We start from the raw sequence: 20,166 nt of genomic DNA, 5'->3' as shown, positions 1-20,166 counted from the left end.
TGGGCCCCGGGTGTCACATACTCTAGGTACGCCTCTGCTGGGTTGTCACCCACACACGGATTTCCGTTCATTTGACTGACTAATCCACACTGAGGTCTTCTCACTACAAATTTTTTTTTTTATTATTACTGATATAAGAGTTACATACATATATTGTTGTAGTACACATTTTTCTACCTCAGGTTAGTATCATCTAGAACTTTTTAGTCCACTATATTAGTGCTATTCTAGAACAATTTGGGTTTTCTTATTTTGACAATAATTGTTCAACATTATTATCCCCATCACCTATTGGGAAGAAAAAAAATATCATCTGCATATTAACATCTATCTTACTGTTTCCCCTGTTATCACAAAAATTCACATAAAATTTTAGTCCTAACAACCTCCCCTTGAGTATTGTGTTCAATTCTGGTCACTGTATCTAAAAAAAAACACAAAAAAAAGATATAGCAGTATTAGGAAAAGGTTCAAAGAAGAGCGACCAAGATTACATTACATTACATTACATTAGGGATTTCTATTCCGCCATTACCTTGCAGTTCAAGGCGGATTACAAAAGAATTATCCAAGATGTATTACAACAAGAACTTACAAAAAAAAAAAATTGGTCATTTTCAAAAAGAGTGAGAAATGGGTAAGGTTATTTGTTTGGGGTAGTTGGCTTTAGTGGGAGGTGGAGTTTGAGACTTGCGGTATTATTTCTGTTTTCAGAGTTTTCTTGAAGAGTATGGTCTTTATTTCTTTTCTAAAAGTCTTGTAGTCGAGGGATGCCATCAATAGATTGGCGATTTGATTGTCTAGTTTGGCTGCTTGAGTGGTCAGGAGGCCATCATATAGTTTTTTCCGTTTGACCTCCTTAATTGGGGGGTATGAGAATGTGGTGTGAGTTTTCCTATGTCTGTGTTGTGGATGAGGCAGTTATTCAGGTCGTTTGGACTGTCTCCATATAAAGTCTTAAATAGTAGGCAGTAGAATTTAAATTATATTCTTGCTGGGATCGGAAGCCAGTGCGATTGGAGATATGCTTCTGTAATGTGATCATGTTTCTTTAATGAGTAGATGAGTCTTAGTGCTGTGTTTTGGATAGTTTGTAGTTGTTTTGTTATGGTTGTAGGGCATGGGAGGTAGAGGATATTACAGTAGTCAAGTAGGCCTAGTATTAAGGACTGAACTATGAGCTGGAATTGAGTTTTCTCGAAGAATTTCCGAACTTGTCTTACGTTTCTCATGACTAAGAATAACTTTTGTATTGTTTTATTGATTTGTGGTTGCATGGTGCAGCATCTGTCGATAGTTATTCCTAGCAGTTTTAGGGTGGTTTATATGGGGTAGTTGATTGCGTTGATTTCAATGTTGGTTATGGTTGGTATTTTGTTATTTTCTAGGAGGATGAATTTCATTTTATCTGGGTTCAATTTCAGTTTGTGATCTTTCATCCAGGTTGCTATTGATTTTAGTGTTTGGTATATTGTGTTCGTCATGGAGAGTTCAGGTTGATCGAAGGGTATGAGAATGGTAATGTCATCGGCATAGCTGTAGGAGGTTATGCCTTGTTTGTCCAGGTGAGAGCTGAGGGAGGCTGTATAGAGATTGAAGAGAGTCGGGGATAGAGGGGATCCTTGGGGAACTCCGCAGGGGTCTCACCAAGGTTCAGATTTTTGTTTGTCTGATTTTACTCTATAGGTTCTTGATTTAAGAAATCCTTAAATCAACCATGTGTATACTTTATCTGTGATACCTATTGTATCCAGGATTTGTAGTAGAATGTTATGGTCCACCAAGTTGAATGCAGCGGTAAGGTCTAGTTGTATAAGCATCATTTTTTTTCCTGTGCTGAGATGTTGTCTAGGGATGAAACTCTGTGACTCTCTGTCTCCGTCAGCTCCTTCAATTCTGCTACTCCAGCCTCAAGAAACGGACTTGTTCGACGAGAACTCGGAGCTGTTTTGCATTGAGCGCGCATTGAGCCGCATAGGCTACGGGGTCCTTTTATTAAGGTGCGCTAACCGATTTGGCGCTTGCTAAATACTAAGGCGCCCGTAGAATACAACGGATGGCTTAGCATTTAGCGTGCGCTAATCTTTAGCGCGCCTTAATAGAAGGACCCCTATAGGCGGTATATGAACTTTTTAAATAACTAATATGACCACTTGCCAAGTGAGAGATAATCACACATGTGACACTCAGTGCAAAAAGACTGGGAAGCAACCCCTCTTCGCTTCTGGCCTGCGGTCTGCATCTTAGCATTTCTGAGGTTTAATCAATTAAAACTTGTTTTAGAACTAGGAATAATATATTAAGATTGCATTGCATATTGCCAGATTTATTTTGTTTGCTTCTCAGCAAGCAATAAATCTAATTAAAACTCTGTAATAAAAACTTTCCCTCTTATTATCCTAATTAGAATAACTGAATATAAATAAAAAGCTGCACTGGGGGGTGGGCGGGAATTCAAGTCTAAGCTGAGGTTTCCTTTGCCTACGAGATGGCCTTTATGCCGATACTATATACGAGGGCTGTTCAAAAAGTATCAGACCTTAATTTTTCTTGTGTAAACAAATAAAGCTAGGGAGGCGTGGTTTGGTGCACGTATGTAGGCGACCCTAATGCGCATGCTTGAATTTTTTCCCGCCTACAGAAGCTGTCAGTTGCCGGCAGACCGCCGACGAGTGAGCGCCGTCCGATTTTCATTTTTGACAAAATGACAGAAAAAGTTGAACATTAAATTTTGTGTAAAACTTGGCGATGCCCAAGATTGAACAGGCCTTCAGGGGACAAAGCAATGGGCACCATACAGATAAAGGAGTGGTACAACCGTTTCAGAGATGGACGCACATCAATGGAGAGTGAAGCAAGATCTGGTAGGCCCTCAACATCCAAAAATGAGATTGTCATTGACCAAGTGAGGACTCTGGTGATGCAGGATTGTCGAATCACGATCAGAGAACTTGCAGACGAGGCGAGCATCAGCGTTGGATCCATTCATTCGATTTTGACTGAGGTTGTGGGCTTCAAGAGAATTTTAGCGAATTTCGTGCCAAAGCTGCTAATGATCGAGCAGAAGCAACTCCATTTGGAGATCGCAACAGGACATGCTGGAGACTGTGAACAGTGATCCCAAATTCCTCAGCACAGTGATCACTGGCGATGAGTTCTGGGTTTATGGGTACGACTAAGAAATCAAGTTGATGTCATCGCAATGGAAGCATTCAACATCCCCGACACCAAAAAAAGCAAGGCTGGTCCGCAGCAATGTCAAAGTCATGATGACCGTCTTCTTTGACTCCAGTGGTGTGGTTCATCACGAGTACGCACCACACGGCACAGCCATCACCAAGGGGTACTACCAAGAGGTTCTGCGTCGCCTTCGTAATGCTGTGAGATGCAAACAGCCGGACCTGTGGGCAGCGGGTAATTGGCAGCTCCATCACGATAACACACCTGCCCATTCTTCACATGTGATACGGAGTTTCCTGGCAAACACAACACAACTGTGATTCCTCAGGCTCCCTACTTTCCCGACATGGCTCCGTGTGATTTCTGGCTTTCCCCAAGCTGATTTTGTTTTGTATATTGTCCACCAGGGTTAATGTTGTAGGACAAGTTGGTATTTGATTGCATCACTGTTTTACACATAAAGTTGGGGGATTTTAATTTGCCTTTTGTTTTTAGAGCAAAAGCATTCATTCATTCATTTATTTATTTTTAGCTTGGGATTTTGAACAGTTGGCGAAAAGTTCAACCCATTCTGTTAGATATGTTTCACACTTGGTTTTTGTTCAACAAGCGTTAAATGAACATCAACCCCAATTATTACAGATGTTATTTGAACAGATCATTCATTCGTTATTTTTTGCTCTGGTGGGATGGCAAAGGATAAACAGAGAGCTTCTATTATGCATGAGGTTGTAGTGTGTCCACCACATGAAGTCTTGATTATATTTATTTATCTATGTCATCCAATGTTGATCACTCTTACCTTCAGTTGAGAAGTCAATTGAAGACCTATCTCTGTAACAAATTCCTAGGCAATTACAGCTCTTCATTCAGATTGTTTCTGTATCCTTATTACTCTTTTGTGAACCGCATAGAACTATTTGGCTGTGCGGTGTAGAAATTGATTTATTGTATTGTATTGTCTATGATTGATCTTTGGAATTTACCTCTCTCTGAATTCCTGGATCCGATACCCAGAGAAAGAGTGGTAATAGTCTCCCGGTAGAGGTAGTAGAGACAAAGACTATGATTGAATTCAAGAAAGCATTGGATAGGCATGTGGGATCTCTTAGGGAGAGGATGAGACAGTGGATGGGCAGATTGGATGGGCCATTTGGCTTTTATCTGCCATCATGTTTTCTATAACCATAAAGCTCTGTGACCTCACAAAGCAGGTGTAAAGAGCCTTAGCCTATAGGAAGAGGAGATGCAAATGTTAAGAGCCTTAGCTAATAGGGAGAAGAGGAGATAGTGGATGCTGTGGATGGGCAGATTGGATGGGACATTTGGTTTTTATCTGTCATCATGTTTCTATGAGTGTGGGACAGTTCTCCTGTGCCTTGGAAAACAGGATCTTTAAGGAGCCGTGAAAGAAGATGGAGGAGATTGTAGAATGTTGATGCTTCTGATTTTTGCAACTTGTGTCTGCATAAATATCTTGGTGGTTTGCGAAATTATTAGAAACTAGTCTTTAAGCCCGTTACATTAACAGGTGCTAGAGTACATGTCTGTATGTATGGTGTGTTGTTGTTTTTTTTATTTGTCTCTCTCCCTGGACGCTGTCTGTCTGTCATTCTTTGTGTCTGTGTCTCTCCCAGGTCCCCTGTCTGTGCGTATTTCTTTCTGTCTGTCTCCCTGGCCCCCCCCCTGCTTGCCAAAGCAGCCCCCTTTCACCTCTCCCCCTGTTGTGCAATGCCTGCCTGCTTCGTGGCCCCCCTTCTGTTCCTCCCTCCCCCCGACTGCTGTCTGCCCCCAGCACAACTCTCCCCCCAAAGCAGCCCCCTTTCCCCCTGTTGTGCAATGGCTGCCTGCTTCATGGCCCCCCATCTGTTCCTCCCCCCGATTGCTGTCTGGCCCCAGCACACCCCTCCCCCCAAAGCAGCCCTCTTTCCTGCCTGCTCCATAGCCCTTCTTTTTCGCTTCCCCTCCCATTCTTCCCCTCCCTCCATCCACCCATGGTTGCTTCCGCCACTGCCGCTCCTGTTCAAAGCGGCCTGCTTAGGTTCACGAATGGCAATTGCGTCAGAGGGAACGTGCTCCATGTGGAGAGCAGCCTGCGAGGTTCGCTACAGCCAGCCGCAAACCTCAGCAGGCCGCTTCAAACAGGAGCAGCAGCAGTTGATGCGGGAGGGGGGACTTGTGGACGTGTTCCCTACCGGACACTGCCGCCGCCAGCGCTGCTCCGCACCCCCTTCATCTTGCCCTCTGGTGCGCCAAGCCAGTGCATGTGCGTAAGCCGCTGGCCATCCGCCTCGGGGGGGGAGAGGAAGAGAGAGAGTGGAGAGGCGGCAATGGCAAAGTTAGTGTAAGGGAGACCCAGCGCCTCTTGCACCCTGCAATCTTGTGCCGCCGCGGCCGACATCCGTCTGGGGGGGGGGGGAGGAAGAGAGAGAGTGGAGAGGTGGCAATGGCAAAATTACTGTAACGGAGCACTGTAAGCCGCGCATGCGCACTTGATATGTGTCGCTACAGCTCACGGAAAACCGGCGCACACATAGGAAGTGCGCATGCGCGGCCTAGCGTTTTATTATATTAGATGATTATGTTAAAACTAAAATGTCCGAGGCTCTCAATAGACTGTAGGGAATGTTTAATGCTATTCATTTTTTAGCTAGAGAAAACTCAACGCTTGGATATTTTTACATTGACTGCTATAATGTTTGCCGATTTGTTTTGTTCAAAGGGGCAATCCGTGTTACAGCGGTCTTCGATTTTGCACGATGAACGTGTTTGGGATTATGGTGCGTGGGGAGGTATTTGAGGAGATAAAAGTGTCCGAGTTAGAACAGGTTGTAAGACCTCTGACCCCCCCACGAGAGCAATTCACGAGCGTTCCTCTGCTGTCATTTTGAGGGGCTCGGAAGAAAGTACTTGTTCCCGATTTATTGTTTTTAGTGAACAAATTCATAGCTAGACAAGTTAAAAATAGTGACTGTTCAGCCTTTGTTGAAGAAAGTACATTTGGATCCTTCTGTCACTGCAAATAACAAACCTATTTCTGTTTTACCAGCTTTTGCTACAATTATTGAGAAAACGGTACTGAAACAGTTGATTGATTTTTATTGACAGGGCCGAATTGCTAGATGTAAATTAGCATGGTGTCTGGTCTGGACATAATATGGAAACATTGTTGCTACTGATATCTAATATACCCGCCTCCCCTTTTACTAAACCGCCATAGCGGCTATTCGCACAGGGAGCCACGCTGAATGTTCCGCGCTGCTCCTGACGTTCATAGGAACTCTATCCCCCCTCTTTTACTAATGCGTGGCATGGGTTTTAGCGTCGGCAACGGTGGTAACTGCTCCAATGCTCCCAGGAATTCTATGAGTATCAGAGCAGTTACCGCTTCTGCCGGTGCCAAAACCCACAAGGAGGGGGGTACGAGCGTCGGGAGCAGCACGGAGCATTCAGCGCAGCTCTCTGCACTAATTACCGCTATCGCGGTTTGGTAAAAGGAGGGGATTCTTAAGAAAGTTATGGATAACAATGTCCAGTTTTGTAGTGCCAGATGTGTCTTCTGCTTTAGACACCATTAAACATGATACAGTACTCCCCCCAAATTCACGGGGGTTCCGTTCCAGGAACAGTTAGGCTTTTCCCCCCAGTCTTTCTCATACAAAAGTCCCCTTCTCCATAGGACGTGCCACGCCCCAAACAGTCTTTTATTCTATGTCCAGGGAACCGTTAGGCAGCATGATATCCCAGGTCTTAGCAGGCACTAGAACAAATGCAGGGTTGTGAAATGCAGTAGAGTCTTACCTCCTACAAACTCTGTCAGTACCCTTCAACCAGCTCCTGAGTTCCCTCTAGCACACACCCCTCTCCTCCTGGGTCTGGCTCAGCCTTTTAAGTTCCTGGTTTCCTACTTCTCTCCCCTCCCCTCTCCCTGGGAGAAACTCTTTCTCAGTGCTGCTGTGGTTGTGAGACAAATTAGTCAGGAGGGGGAGTGCCGGGTTTTCACGAGGTTTATTCTGAGTCTGAGCAGCAGAGTCATGCTGGGGAAGTGGCGGGTTTCATACACTCTGTCACAGCTTGATAAAAGGGGGGCCTTAATTTGCCAATGTCATTTCAAAGAAATAAACTAAAAATCACAGAAGGTGGGTGGAATTTACAAAACGAAATTACTATACACACACAATGTGGAAACACAGCAATCTCAATGAACTCAGGGATCCTTTTATTAAGGTACGCTAAATGATAAGGTGCCTATAGAATATAATGGTTGCCTTAGCATTTAACCTGCGCTAAATCGATTAGCATGCCTTACTAAAAGGACCCCTCAGTGACTTGATGTTACTAAGTAAATAACCAAAATTGTAGACATTTTTATTTGTTTAAGTGGAGGAAAAAGACCTCAGTAAAGGGGACAAACCACCAAGATAAATTTTACAGCAGAACACTGCCCCAGAATTAACTTCAATCATCGGTCAAAAAAACCTCCAAAGTTTGTGTCATGAATAATATAGAAACAATACAGCACTTATCTTAATTCCCTACGGAGTGTCTCCGTTTCACAAAAAAAAAAACAGCTTCATCAGGGGAAGACGCTGTAGGCAAGTGCGACACAATGCTGGTACTAAAAAGACAACACTTTTACTGCCAAAACCAACAAGGCACAGAGAACACATTCAAAAATTCAACACAGGCATAAGGGATATAAACGTTCTACTGGCGTGCTCTCAACGGACCAAATTTCGCCTTGAAATGCTAAAAAAGGGGCTGCGGGTGATTTAAAGCTATTAACAGATTCCAAGCACCTAACAGCGTACCACAGGTCATTTCAAACAAATACGCATCCCTACTTTGTAGTACACTTCTTAGCTAGGAGCTATGTACCAGGGCTTCCTCTGAAATCCTGTAACCCTGGGCCCTAAGTCTAGTCCCTAGTTATCACCTTTGCAAACTGACTGGAACGCCTTCCACCCTCTTCAACAGTCCGAAGAGCGAAAACAGGGACCAGGTATTAAATCCAGGTCCTCCACCAGGCAGAGCCCAGCATTTCTAGACAGCCATGTGTAGTCTGTCTTTCACGGAAAGCTGGAGTCAGGGACCACAAGCAAAAACATGAAAAAATAAATTGAACGGATGCACAGAAAAGTGAAAAACACCCAGGACAAATTGAATTTATAAACCATCATTTATTATTCACACCCCAGCACAAATAGCCCTTTTTGTTCATGGGAACAGGTTTGTCCTGGTATGAAATCCAACCAGAGCCTCGAGTAGAGATTTATGTATTAATGTCTAAAGCTGCTTTATACTTATGCACATTTCAAACAGAGCTTTCAATAATGTAGACTAGGTTTTTACAATTACGCAGAAGACAGATTGAAATTGTGAGAGCATGGGTGGTTAAAGTTTGAACCAAAATGATTAAAAATGTGATAAGAGCTCAGATCAAGTATGTACTATGGACCAGTTTCTATAAATGCTGCGTAACCTAGAAAAACAACAGCTGCCACATGTCAATCACAGTTAGGTGCTGTTTGTAGAATCACACCTAGCGATCAATTGGGCGCAGGTAGGCGTGTACAACTTAGGTGCCAGAATATTAAGCCAGGACTTTCTTGGCCTAACATGCCAGCTAGCACAAAACTCAATCCATGCCAGAACTCCGCCCCCTAACCACGCCTACTTGCTTATAAGCCCCTCCCATCCCTGCTGGTATCAAACCGGCCCCCGCCCATCCCTGCTAGAACTAAATCTGTCCCTATCCGCCCTCAGAAGTAATCTCGTCCGTCCCTGCTCGTCCTCATAAATTTCAGAAGTGGTTAGTTCATTTAATTATGATACTGGATTTGAAGCTCTGGTAGAGACCCATTTACAAATAAGCAAGGCACATTTTTTTAAATTTGGAAATATTAATTGAGAAGAGTATATACTTTGTAAATCAGTCTCTGCCAGAGCCTCTAATGTAAATATAAAACATAAATACTCCAGCTGATGAGGGCCTTCAAGCTGAAGACTTAAGGATGCTGCCAGTGACTGCTACGCTTGGTAGAAGGGAGTTCTAGCCACTTTTGGAGGAGGTCCTCAGCTGGCAGTGCCTGGGGATCCCCACCAGCTACTGCAAGGGTCAGCAAGTACTTCAACACTGGAGAAATAAAACCAGAAATGCATTTCCTTTTCTGTTGACCACAATGCAAAAACTTCTGTTGTATACGCTTTCCAAAGCTAACATATTTCAGTCAATGAATTCCTTTTTTTTTTTTTTAACCTTTATTGTCTGGAGATTTATTTTTCCATCAAGTAAGTTCCACTTTCTCTTTTTTCTGCTTTCCTGTCTTCTGCAAATTCTTCTTCAAGCAGTTGTTGTCTATGTTTCCTCCTACCATGGTCTAGCATTTCCCTCTTCCCTTCCTCCCATTGTATAGCATCCTCACTCCTTTCTGTCCTGGATCAGTCTCCCCTCCCCTCCCCTCCCATGCACAGCATTTCTTCCTTTCTTTCCTCCACCCCCATGTGCAATAAGGTTCCCTCTCTCTCACTGTCCACCATCTTTCTTTCTGTCATTCCCTCCCTTGCTGCAAAGGGAGTGGGGAAAGAGAGAGAGGGATCCATGGTGTATCCCTCCCACTTCCTCTACTTCACTCCTTATTCCTAGAATAAGCAATATACAATCTATTTTACTGCTTGGGATCTACCTAGGTACTTGGGACCTGGGTTGGCCACTCTTAGAAACAGGATACCGGGGTTAATAGACTTTCGGTCTGTTCCAGGATGGCAGTTCTTATGTTCTTATAATAAAGAGCTATTTCTTCCTTCAAGGCAATATGTGCCAGAGAAGAGGCTGTCCTGCCTGGCAAATCATGGCTGTAGATTCTGCATCGGTGCAAATTTAGAATAATGTAGTGGACTGTAGGGCACATGTTGTGTCATATCTTTGCCCAAGATCATAAAAGGTTACTGTACAATAGGATTTGACTGTGCTTGTAGCAGGTTTCTGGGTCTCACTGCATCTTGTCATGTAGAAACTGACATTTAGGCCACCATGCTGTGGTTTTCTTCAGAGTACACTGTGAGGCCTGCAGTTTGTCTTTGTAACTAGTGGTTTCACTGACCTGATTGGCAGTCCACTAATTTGAATTTTGGTGGGAAAGTCAGTTGGTCAGAAATTTGAAATTGTTGTGAAAGTCAGTTGGTCTCTTTTTCCATAGAATGGAAAAATCTCTGGTGGGTTTAGAGATGTTCTCCTCGTGGAACTTGACATCATGAGCTGTGCATTCATTTTTAGACTCGATAGAGTACTAGTCTATGCATACCTTCCCCTTGTAGATAACGTGCATACCTTTTTCCTTGCAGACACAATATTACATTACATTAATGTCTTCTATCCCGCCAATACCTTTCAGTTCTAGGCGGTTTACAACAAGAAATTAGCCTGGGCATTCCCAGGGAGATTACAAGGTTGATAGCTATAGTATGCGTCGAGATCTGGGAATGGTTGATATAGTTTGGTTAGATCATTTGACGTATTTTTGAATAGTATGGTTTTCAGTTCTTTCCTGAATGTTTTGTAGTTGGGTGTCGTGGTCAGCAGATTTGAGAGGTGATAGTCTATTTTTGCTGCTATGGTGGCTAGTAGACAGTCATATATTCTTTTTGCTTTGCATGTCTTTGATTGGGGGGTAGGTAAAGTGTGTTTGAGTTCTCCTTGGTCTGGATGTGTTTTTCCAGATTAGGCGGTTGCTCAGATAGCTTGGTCCATTTCCATTTAGGGCTTTGAATAAGGTACAGAAGAATTTGTGTTGTGTGCGTGCCTCTACTGGGAGTCAGTCTGAGTCTTGGACAGCTGAGGTCATGTGGTCGTATTTTTTCAGCGAGTATATTAGTCTTAGGGCTGTATTTTGGACTGTTTGTAATTGTTTTAGCATGTTGGTGGGGCATAACAGGTAGAGTATGTTACAGTAGTCCAGGAGTCCTAGGATTAGCACTTGTACTATGAGTTTGAATTGTTCGTTGTTGAAGTACCGTATTTGCCGGCGTATAAGACGACTTTTTAGTACCTTAAAATCCTCCCCAAAGTCGGGGGTCGTCTTATACGCCGGGTACAGTTTACATGCCCTTACTTGCGGGGCTGGATGTACTCAGTCGCGCGGCTCTTCTTCTCCCTACCTTCTCTGCTTGCAGCACAGAGCCGAACGGAAGTCTTCCTGACGTCAGCGCTGACGTCGGAGGGGAGGGAGGGCTTAAACAAAGCTTAAACAAAGCCCTCCCTCCCTCCGACGTCAGCGCTGACGTCGGGAAGACTTCCGTTCGGCTCTGTGCTGCAGGCAGGGCAGGTAAGGAGAAGGAGAGTAGCCTCGCGGTACCAAGAGAGAGGGGCGGCCACCCCGCCCCGGTTGCAGCACAGCCGGCCAGGTTCCCTTACTTTTGTGGCACTTCCCCGACCGACCGATAACAGCCCGGGTCCGACAATCCTCCCTGCCCTGTAGCCGCGAATCTAAATTACCTTCTTACAGCAGCTGTAAGAAGGTAATTTAGATTCGCGGTTAAGGGCAGGGAGGTTTGTCGGACCGGGGCTGTTGTCGGTCGGTCGGGGAAGTGCCACAAAAGTAAGGGAACCTGGCCGGCTGTGCTGCACCCGGGGCGGTAGAGAAGGTGTGCGGAAGAAGGGGTCGTCTTATACGGCGAGTATAACACAAAACTCTATTTTTTAACTAAAAGTTGGGGGGTCGTCTTATACGCCCAGTCGTCCTATACGCCGGCAAATACGGTATTTTTGGACTTGTCTTAAGTTGCGCATGGTTGCGAATGCCTTCTGAACCGTTTTTGCTGATTTGAAGTTGCATGGTGCAGCCTTTGTCTATCATTATTCCCAGCAGTTTTAGGTTGGGTTGTAAGGGATATGTGATGGGAGTTTATTTCTAGGTTTGTTATAGTTGGGGGTTTTGTTTCTTTCTAGAAGTAAGAATTTGGTTTTGTCTTGGTTCAGTTTTAATTTGCGGTCTCTCATCCATTTTGACACTTGTTTCTAGTGCAACGTGTAGTTTGTTCGTTGTGATGGGGGTGGTTTGGTCGAAAGGCAGGAGGATAGTGATAACGTCTGCATAGCTGTATGACGTTATGCCTTGTTTGTCTAAGCATATGCCAAGTGTGGCTATGTAAAGGTTGAAGAATGTTGGCGGCAGTGGGGAACCTTGGGGGACTCCGCAAGGGTTGTTCCAATGTGGGGAGCCTTGGGGGACTCCGCAAGGGTTGTTCCAATGTGACAACCACGACCGGTGCCAGCTCAGTGGCTTCTACCCTCAAAGTTTATCACTATCTAGCCATACTTTCATGACAGCTTTGTTGATACTTTCCCCCCTGTGAGATTGGTTTCTGTAAGCTGCATCCCAGTTCTTTACAGCCCCTTCATCTGTCTATGTATTTATTATAACACTTGATATACCACTTCCCACAGATCATACATCAAAGTGGTTCACAATAAAACAAGTTATATAAACCATTACTTACCTCTCTTCAACCTTGCTTCAGTCCTTGAGTAGCTTCTCTGCTTCTCAACACATCTGCTCACGGTGCCCCGACTGCAATTGCTGCCTGGAACAGAATAGCCACAGGGCACCCATAAGCTACTGAAGAAAGCCAACACGATATGCATCACAGTAGGTAGTATTCGCCACATTTGAATCTGTGGACTTACAATAGCCTTAGGAGTCCTTTTAATAAGCTACAGTAAAAAAAAAAAAAAAAAGGCCTTAGCTTCCCCTTCTGCAGGTTTTTCTCACATGCTAAGGCCTTTTTCACTGCAGTTGTAAAAATATCCTCTCTCTATTTTTTTTGTAGTGAAATGGTGCCATAGCCGTGTTAGTCCACTTTTTAAGATAATATATAGAAATAAAACACCACAAAAAGGAATTAAGGTGATATATTTTTTTACTGGACTACCTTACCCCCTCTTTTATCTACGAGCATCAGAGCATTTACCGTGCTGACTCGTGGTAAAAGCCTCTTGCGCAGCTTGATAAAAGAGGCCCTTAATGCATTTTTAGTTCCAAAAAAATGTGTATCACCTTTATTCCTTTTGTTTTATGTCTAGTGCACAGAGCTACCCTGTTTCCCTGAAAATAAGCCCTAGCATGATTTTTAAAAATGCTCCTGATATAAGCCCTACCCAAAAATAAGCCCTAATTAAGATCAACCCCCAAAGCCCCCCCAAATGTCCCCGACACTCCCTGACTCCATCCCTGCCTGATTCGCCGAAAAAATCGTATTTGTCAATTCAGCAACCCCCACCCCGGTGAGACCTGACATACCTCCGCTCCAAGGCCTCCTAAAGCAGCAGCGGTGGCAGTGGTCTGAACGGGCCGGGGGCCTTCCTTCTGCCGCATCACTGAGCGCTGCCACCGCTGCTGTTTTTGGAGGCCTCAGAGCAGTGGCGTACCTAGGGTATGTGGCACCCGGGGCCCATCATTTTTTGACACCCCCCCCCCCCCCTCATGTAAAATTTTTTTTTTTTTTTTTTTTTGCAATAACCATGAAATGGAATAAATGGTCAGAATAGAAACAGGCAGTGAAAATTTTCTTTTTTTTTTTTTTTTTTTTTTTCCAAAGTATTTTTATTGAGAATGGCAAAAGGTCCAGACAAGCAACCATGGTCTGTACAGAAACTTATACATTATCAAAAAGAACACAGAATGAGAGTAACAGCAACAACAAGCATGAACAAGCCTCTCCCAAGAGAAAATTGCCAATGAGAGGCATAGCAATACACAACAAAAGGCCAAAACTTGGGGCAAGCAAACAAATCCCACCCCAGAACCCACAAGAATAATAAGCCGGACTAGACCCTCAGCCATATTTTATAATGAAAAAAACCCCCACAAGCAACAACACCCAGACCGCTCACCAGACACACCAATCCGCACAACAAGCACCCAAGAAACACCCAGCCACCACCCAGACAAAACTACCAGACACACCTACCCCACCAAGCCCAGACCCAACCCCCCCTCCCCAGAGAGTGCAAGCGCAAAGTGGACCGTGAAAAGGGCAGCTGCAGAAGTGGAAAGCCCCAGATAAGTAGGTTAGCTAAAGAAAGCCCACAGATAGAAGAAATCAGGATAACAGAAGTTCCAACAAATGCTCCCACAGAAAATTTTCTTTTATTGAACCTCATTTATGTAACCATTATTCCAAACATAACATAACATAAATTATGTCTGAATTGTCATGACATCAGAAGTACATATGGAGTAGTTGCAGGTGATGCTTGGGACAGTTCTGATTATGTTAGTTTGGTTTTATGTGTTTTTTTAATAGAAGGGTTTTTATTTCTTTTTTTAAGGTTTTGTAGTTTGTGGTCGAGGTCAATAGGTTGTAGAGTTGGGGGTCAAGTGTTGCAGCTCGAATGGCTAGGAGGTTGTCGAACAGTTTTTTTCTTTTGACGTTTTTGGTTGGAGGGTGTGTGAATGGTGCGTGAGTTCTCCTATGTCTGTTTGAAGTGGATTGAATTATTTAGCTGAAGAAATTAGTTACCCCCCCCCATTCCACACACATTAATTCTCTTCCATTTTTGTTCCCATTATAAAAAAACACTGATAAGTTCCCAGGAAAAAAATACATTAAAATAAGAAGTGAAAACAAAGGCCCCTACAGATGAGAACATAACATAAGAATAGCCTAACTGGGTCACACCAATGGTCCATCATGCCCAGTAGCCCATTCTCATGGTAGCCAATAGTGCTGCCCGATTCAGAGAAAAATATTTCATTCGATCCGATTCACCCTGTTGAATCGATTTTTCGATTAGATTCACTGTTAATGACACCGCTTTTTAAGTTTAAACAAAGTATAACAATAAATTTCACAACAACAATAAATTTCACAAAGTACTTAAAAAAAAAAAAATCACATTTTTCCATTAAAGCAGTTCTGGAGACATTTGCTTGAACAGTCTTTTTTCCCAGTCCATAAGCAAGCAATATGAAAAAGATTTCCTTAATTATCTACTCAAACATTTTTGCTATTTACTTTCATTGTACCTATACTATTATTCAGTAGAAAAAATGGACTTAACTGTGCAGGAAATGAATCTCCTCATACACCCACCATATAGTGCAAAAATGTGCAAAGGTCTGTTTTTTTCTTTCGATCACTACATAGCCTAATGCCACACAAGCAGCGCTGTTACAAACATATTCTGAAGGTCAATGCTAAGGTTGACAAAGTTTCCTTCCTTGGACCAGAAGGAGATACTGACAAACCACTGGAAGAGATTCTAAAACAACTACCCAGAAATAACACCCAAAGACCCACTCAGTGTGTGAACCAGTTGAGTGGAGTGGACTAACTGGGGGTGGAAATGGGCCCAGAGTTTGCTCAGCAGAATTTCCCAGACTACCTCTTCCTCTCAACACACTGACATGCTACCACCACCACCAACACTAGGAACACCTCACCGAGTATGCCAGCAATGCTTATAAACTTTATAAAACACATTATTATATTTTCTTATAAAGCATATATTTTAACTGAACTCAGCCTTGCCATTCACAAAAATAGAAAAGTTCCCATTTCAAGCTGTCTCATGTACACTTTTCAAATCTAACATATTGTAATCACAAAACAGAAAATAAAATTATTTTTTCTACCTTTTGTTCTCTGATCAATATTCAAATCTTGTTGGTCCCAGGCTCTTGTTGTCTTGCTTGCCAGGGTCTCCTTTCTCCGTGCTAACCATCCGTCTGCCATCTCTGTTCTCCCCTTCCGTTTCCCTTCCCTCTCCCGGAGATCTGGCATCTTTCCTTTTTTTTGTCTCCATCCACAGATTCACCTTTTCTCAACTCCCCACCACCCCAGGATCCACCATCTCTCCCTTTCTGTTCCCAACTATCCTCCTATCCAGTATCTCTATCCCCCCTCCACACCATCCCCTGTTTCCAAGTTCTCTCCCTTTCTGTTCCTTCCCTCCCTAAATCCCATTATGCACCATCTCTCTCCCACTCCTCTGTTTTTAGACCCATTATTTCTAACCCCCAAAGTCTGGCATATGCATGTATCTTTGAACCCCCCCTTCCCTCTCTCCCTCTGTGTACTTTTACACCAGGACCCCCCTCCCCCGAAGGTCTGTCCCCCCTCCGAAGGGCTACACCCCACCCCTGAAGACCTGCACCCCCCGAAGGACTTTACCTCCCACCCGAAGGTCTGTCCCCCTCTGAAGGCCTAAACCCCACCCCTGAAGGACTGCACCCCCCCCCCCGAAGGCCTGCACTCCCTTGAAGGTCTGCACCCCCCCGAAGGCCTGTCCCCCCCTTGAAGGCCTGTCCCACCCCCTTGTAGGCCTGTCCCCCCTTTAAGGCCTGCCTGCCTGCCTTTCCCCCCCTTGAAGGCCTGTCTCCCCCTTGAAGGCCTGCACCCCCCTTGAAGGCCTGCACCCCCCCTTGAAGGCCTGCATCCCCCCTTGAAGGCCTGTCCCCCCCCCCCTTGAAGGCCTGTCCCCCCCTTGAAGGCCTGCCTGCCTTTCCCCCCTTGAAGGCCTGCACCCCCCTTGAAGGCCTGCACCCCCCCTTGAAGGCCTGCACCCCCCCTTGAAGGCCTGCCTGCCTTTCCCCCCTTGAAGGCCTGCACCCCCTTGAAGGTCTGCACCCCCCCAAAGACCTACCCCCCCCCCCCCGAAGGTCTGCACCCCCCTGAAGGCCTGCCTGCCCCCCTTGAAGGCCTGCACCCCTTGAATGTCTGCACCCCCCCCCGAAGGCCTGTCCCCCCTTGAAGGCCTGCCTGCCTGCCTGTCACCCCCTCCCCCTTGAAAGCCTGCTTGCCTGCCCGCCCGCCCCACCCTGAAGGCCTGATGCCCCGACCCACCCCGAAGGACCGCTCGCCCCCCTGGCCTCCCCGCACCACCTATGAACAGCCGCAGCAGGATCGCGAAGTCAGCGTCGGGTACCAGCCCTAAGGGGGTGTTCCCGGCCTTGCCGTTCAGTCCCCCGCCACCCCCGAAGGACCGCTCGCCCCCCTGGCCTCCCCGCACCACCTATGAACAGCCGCAGCAGGATCGCGAAGTCAGCGTCAGCGATCCCTGCTGCTTCCTGCGCCACGGTCCCGCCCCTCCTCTGACGTCAGAGGAGGGGCGGGATCGCGTCGTAGGAAGCAGCGCAGGGATGCTGACGCTGACTTCGCGATCCTGCTGCGGCTGTTCATAGGTGGTGCGGGGAGGCCAGGGGGGCGAGCGGTCCTTCGGGGGTGGCGGGGGACTGAACGACAAGGCCGGGAACACCCCCTTAGGGCTGGTACCCGGGGCGGCCCGCCCCCCCCGCCCCCCCCTAGGTACGCCACTGCCTCAGAGCAGAGGTATGTCAGTTTCGCGGTGGGAGGGTTGGTGGGGGTTCTGCTGCACAGGGGGATGGGAGGGAGAGATAGAAAGATGCTGCACAAGGGGATGGGGAGAGGGAGGAAAGATGCTGCACATGAGGGGGTGGGGGAGAAAGGAAACAGGAAGAACTGGGGTAGAGGAGAGGAAGGGAGAGATGATTGTTATACATGAAAAAAAATAAGCCCTAATTAATTTTTTGTACCCCAAATTAATATAAGACACTGTCTTATTTTCGGGGAAACATGGTATCTGCCGGACAAATGTAACAGAAGGTGACTAGGTTGAAGAAGTCATGTTATCAGGCAAAAATCAGAGACGTGTAATGTCTAAATGAGAAATGTTTCTATTGTGGTTTTTAACATATTGAAACGTAGCAGGGAGACTTGTCTCCTTAAAATATGCAACTGTGTGTTATTGAAGTCTGACAGCCTTACAGAGATTAGAGAGGAGGCCCCTGTTCCCTCTGCCTCCTGCTGGGAGCTGAATATAATCAAAATTTGGAAAGTGTAGTTCTGTTTCTGGTTGATGTTGTTTTTTTCTCTATATAAACAGTGTCTTTTCCTTCTTGGCGAAACATGAAAAAATTAAATCACCAACGAGGATTTTAATAGTGAGAATATGGCTCGGAAAAAGAGTAGGTTGGCTTACACGGCACGCAGGCCCGGATTCTGGAAAAGTTGCTGAAAGGTAGACGCTGGTTAGGTGCCTAGATTGCGCCTGCCAACGATTGCTCACTCAAATCCATAATTTTCAAAACCCCAGCGTTTATTTATAAAGTTTTAATTCCCTATAACACTTCGAGAGTATTACGGTCAACAGAACAACATCTATTGGTTGTCCCTTCTTTAAAAGTTATTGGTACAAGACGTCATTCTAGTTTCTCAGTTACGGCTCCTCTAGCCTGGAACGCCCTGCCAATTCATTGAAGAGAGGAAAGAATTCTGGATAAATTTAAGAGCAAACTTAAGGGCTTCCTTTTTAAAGACGCTTTCAGTGATTAACTGAATTCTTTTCGTTTTTAATATTTTATATTAAATTTCTTCCCCTTTTCCCAATGTTATTTTACCTTAATTGTTTCTTCTATATTTAATTGTATTTCTTCCTACAACTTTCCCTTTATTTGATCATGTATGTAAAACAGTCTTAAGAACATAAGCAGAATATTGGCCCTTCACTCCGACCCTCTGCAGTCTACCTGACAACCAGTGCTTGATCCATCTGTGCACATCCCCTCCCACCCCGTGGTTCCACAGCTTCCTAAGCAGCCTTTCATGTGGCACCTTGTCAAAAGCCTTTTGAAAATCGAGGTAAATGATGTCTATGGGTTCCCCATTGTCCACCCGACTGCTTATTCCCTCAAAGAAGTACAGAAGGTTCGTTAGGCACGACCTTCCCTTACAGAATCCATGTTGGCTTGTTCTCAGTAGGCCATTCCTCTCAATGTGCTCGCAAATGCCGTCCTTGATCATAGCTTCCACCATCTTCCCTATAATTGAAGTCAGGCTCACCGGCCTGTAGTTCCCGGGGTCACCCCTCGATCCCTTCTTTCAGATAGGTGTGACATTCGCCAATTTCCAGTCCTCTGGTACCTCACCAGTTTTCAAGGATAGGTTGCAAACATGCTGGATTGTGCCCGCTATTTCTTGTCTTAGTTCCTTCAGAACCCTTGGGTGGATCCCGTCCGGGCCCGGTGATTTGCCGCATTTTAACCTGTCTATCTGTTTGAGGACATCCTCCTTACTTACCTCTATGTGCTCCAATTTTTCGGCCTGTTCCCCACTCATGAGCTCCTCTGAGTCCGGTATAATAGATGTGTCTTCGCTCGTGAAAACCGACGAGAAGAACGTGTTCAACCTCTCAGCTACCTCTTGTTAGTTATGTTTAGTCATGTTATTTTATGTTATGTATTTTTACGATATTTTAATATGTTTAATATTAATTTTGTTAGTCATGTATGTTTCCCCTAACTTTGTAATTTTTAGCTGTACATCGCTTAGAATCTGGAATAGGCGATTAATCAAATCTTATAATAAACTTGGAAACTTGGAAGTGGCGCGATAATTGGTTGTGCCATTAAAAACAATTAAAACTCATTACAAAAAAAAAAAAAAATAGGCACTACTAGGTTCCCTTTCATTACATTACATTAAAATACAATATTGCATATTAAGCCTTCTTTAGATAGATATAAAAGCCGGCTCTTCTTGATTATGACCGGAATAGCCGTCAAGATGATTGCGTGTAACTGGAAGAGTTACGACAGACTGAATTCCACATTTTGGTGGGCAAATATTTGTTCCACATATAAATATGAGAGAATAAATGCGGAGGGTTTGGGGTCTAGTTATACAGGAGTCTCAAAGTCCCTCCTTAAGGGCTGCAATCCAGTCAGGTTTTCAGGATTTCCCCAATGAAAATGCATGAGATCTATGTGCATGCACTGCTTTCAACGCATATTCATGGGGGTAATCCTGAAAACCCGACTGGACTGCGGCCCTCAAGGAGGGACTTTGAGATCCCTGGTCTAGTATGATATTCAATAAGGTGTGGAGCCCATTGACTGCATATGTTGAATTGCAATGAATGTCAGGTATCTCCTTTTTACAGATTCCTTACACAACCGGAGGGGGAGA

This window comes from Geotrypetes seraphini, chromosome 1, assembly GCF_902459505.1.
Source record: "Geotrypetes seraphini chromosome 1, aGeoSer1.1, whole genome shotgun sequence".
NCBI lineage: Eukaryota > Metazoa > Chordata > Amphibia > Gymnophiona > Dermophiidae > Geotrypetes > Geotrypetes seraphini.
This window is presented reverse-complemented; position numbering follows the sequence as displayed.